Source organism: Sorex araneus, chromosome 3 (genome assembly GCF_027595985.1).
Source record: "Sorex araneus isolate mSorAra2 chromosome 3, mSorAra2.pri, whole genome shotgun sequence".
Lineage (NCBI taxonomy): Eukaryota > Metazoa > Chordata > Mammalia > Eulipotyphla > Soricidae > Sorex > Sorex araneus.
In genome coordinates, this window is record NC_073304.1 from 51,451,699 (window position 1) to 51,454,347 (window position 2,649).

General features: G+C 33.6%; 1 pseudogene; it reads left to right on the plus strand.

Annotated features, from left to right (window-relative positions):
* The first annotated feature begins 1,439 nt into the window (after window positions 1-1,439).
* On the plus strand, window positions 1,440-1,689 carry LOC129403753 (small nucleolar RNA U3; annotated as a pseudogene).
* The last annotated feature ends 960 nt before the right edge of the window (window positions 1,690-2,649 follow it).

Genomic DNA, 2,649 nt, shown 5'->3' on the forward strand with positions numbered 1-2,649 from the left:
CTAGCTTTTTTATAAAAATAGTTTTAATAGTTTTTTTTTGAAAAATAGTTTTTATCGTGTATACATTAATTTCAGAACAGAAGAAACAAAAAGCAATACACAGCATCCAAACCTGGCATTAAGTTTGGGAGAGGATGGCTAATCACATTACACTTATTTTCAGGAAACTTCTCCTTTCAAGCATACTCTGTCTTTGTCTTTGCCTTCATATCTAATACTACCATATTCATTTATCTATCATCACTCACCAGTTTTGCTCAATTGCAATGTAGTTGTTACTGAAACCATATATCCTGTAAGATCTAAACTATTTACAATGTGTGTTTTGTCAATGATATATGGTTTATTATAGGAAAAATAAATTGATTCCAGACCTGAGTATTGGATTAAGGTCATTTTCTTACAATTTTTCTAATTATTTTGATATTACATTGATTCCCCATTTCAAATTTATAACTATGAACGGGATGCTTTTCAAATTCATATTTCTAGTCTAGACAACACCTCATATCAATTATCTATATCTAGCTGTATGAGAAAACTATTAGAGTATAAATTCTTTATTTTCTTACTTTAAAAAAATTGGGGATATCATGGCTTACGGACCATGTTGGTAGTAGTATTTCATACATGTACTATTTTGTGGGGTGTCTTTTCATTCTAGTCATCATTTCCTTTGCAATACAGAATCTTCCTGTTTGTTATAATCCCATTTGTTTATTTTTGATTCAGTTTGCTTAGCTAATGATTTGGAACCATTGAAGATACCTCTGGCTTCAATGTCATGAAGTGTTTTTCCTATTTAGAAAATCCCAAAGACTCCAAAAAATAGCTGCTAGAAACAGTGTACCCAGTGTACCTGCACAGTAAAATGATAGGCTACCAAATCAATTCGCAGAAATTCATAACTTTCCTATATGAACCCAATGTAATATAAGAGAGAATTTTTTAAATTCAATGTCATTCATAATTGGTATTGAAAAATACCAAATAGAAAAAGGAATCAAGGAATCAGCTTAACAAGAGGTGAATGATCCATACAAAGAAAGCTGCAAAATGCTACTACAAAAAAAGTAAAAGAAAACAAGAAAATGATACATATCTCTTTTTATGGACTGGAGACATTAATATTACGAAAATGAAAATCTTGTCAAAAAAACTATACAGATTCATTCAGTCCCTATAAAAAGACCTATGACAGCTTTTAAAGACATAGATCAAATGCTGTTGAACTTTATATGGAATACTATAACATGAGAATAGCCAAAAGTATCCTAAGGAAAAGAGGGGAGGATTCTTCCAAATTTTAATTTGTACTATAAAGCTATAGCAATCTAAATAGTGGTACTACTAGTAAGATAGACTCTTGGACCAATGGAGTGATAGAGTTAGACCCTAAGGTACATGCGCAGTTACTCTTCAAAGAAAAAGTTTTAAAAAGGACTATACTTTCAGGGATAGTCCTGAATGTGTGTGTGTGTGTGTGTGTGTGTGTAGTTTGTTACTAAAGAAATTTCTTTGATTGCATAGAGCACTGGAAACCACCAGGATGAGCCAGCATCCTCCCGTGAGCATCCTTCCCTGAATGTGAAGCTGGTTCTAGGTGTTGCTTTTGTAACTGTCTTTTACCATTGAGGATTGTTCTTCTCTTTCTGTGGAAGAGTGAGGAGAGGATGCATTCTGAGTGGTTCCAGTAAAAAAATATACTGTTTTTTAAAAAAATGAGAAAAATATGAAGCAGAACAAGGAAAGCCTCTTAACAAATGGTGCTGGGAAAACTGGTCAGTCACATGTCAAAAACGGAACTCAGATCCCTTTGTAAATGCCTTGCACAAAAATCAACTGAAAATGAATGAGAGATCTCAATAACTCTTGTTGAAGAGATAATATAATGAGTAAAGCTCTTGTCCGGCATAGAACCAACTTGGTTTGACTGCCAGCACCTCATATGGTCTCCGAAGACCACCAAGAATGATTCCAAGCAAAGACAGGAGTAAGCCCTGAGCACAGCCCGGTGTGGTCCAAAATCCAATTAAACAAATGGAAGACCTCGATATCAGGCCTGAATTGAATAATTCTTCTTTTTTTTTTTTTTTTGCTGCTTGTTTTGAGAACATGCCCAGTGGTGATCAGGATTTACTCCTGCTTATAAATAATCAAGAATTCCCCCTTGTCAGTGCTCAGGGACAATGTTTAGTACCTAGAATTAGCAGCATACAGGTATGAGCTATAACCTCTGTACCACCTTCAGCTTCAGAACACCAATTCCACTGGAATATCTCAAGCTAAGATTAAACCGAATTTATAATCATACTTTTTCCACACACATATACCACACCTGCATAATGCTCTTATCAGTTCCTTATCTTGATGAAAGTAACTGTCTTTAATTTGTCTCAATTAGAGGCTCACATTCTTCCCTCCCTAAATGCCTATGATAACTAATGCAAGTTTTTATTAGCTCTACATTTTATTTCTAATGTAAATATATCCATGTAATTTTATGTAAAATAAATTTGTGTAAGTATTTTTTATTTCTTCTTGGACAATGGCTATAATATCTATATTGGTCTTATTCATCACTTTTACTTTAATTACTTTGTATCATTTTTATGGCAGTTTCATCCAGATGCTCTCGAATTTGAGGAG